Source organism: Cimex lectularius, unplaced genomic scaffold (genome assembly GCF_000648675.2).
Source record: "Cimex lectularius strain Harlan isolate CLEC.00 unplaced genomic scaffold, Clec_2.1 scaffold286, whole genome shotgun sequence".
In the NCBI taxonomy this organism is placed as follows: Eukaryota; Metazoa; Arthropoda; class Insecta; order Hemiptera; family Cimicidae; genus Cimex; species Cimex lectularius.
Window position 1 is genome coordinate 29,660 of NW_019392975.1, and position 731 is coordinate 30,390.

Below are 731 nucleotides of genomic sequence, written 5' to 3' on the forward strand. Positions count from 1 at the left end.
TATCTCTATCTATCTATCTATCTATCTATCTATCTATCTATCTATCTATCTATCTATCTATCTATCTATCTATCTATCTATCTATCTCTATATATCTATCTAACTATCTATCTATCTATCTATCTATCTATACCCATCGTAATACCGTATGTTCAAGTGTTTTTCTCAAGCTTTAATGGGTGCATGAGATGAATTATCAAATGCTCCTTCAACGTCGAGGAAATTTTTGCTACATCTTTGGTATGTGGTGTTTCCATCGGGTCCCTGGTTTACTGGTACAGAGCAGTTTCTATGGATCCTCCTGCCCTGTACGCGTGTTTAAAGTGTTGAAGTGGTTTATCTGTCAACACTGACAATTTAATACTATCTACCAGCATTTCTTGTTAGTAATTACAATGTTAAGATTGGTCTGTAGGATTTGGGTAGTGTAGGGTCTTTTTCCCTAACTTGGACGACTTTTGTCTGTGGTATGTAGCCTAGTGTTAGGATGCTTCTATTTTGCACACCATTTAGTAAGAATATGGGGAGGATGCTGTATTCATTTAAAACCTTCTTCCTTTAATTTCATTCCCCTTTTTGGCAAGCTATTATATTAAAAATGGCAAAAAATAATATTCATAGCTGTTTAAATATGGTGTTATCGTCTTTGAAAAATGAAGGCAGAAGTTTAATTTCGGGTCAGAAATTTAAAAAAACGTTTCATCACCGGTTACGAAGCGCTCCTCGTAAAA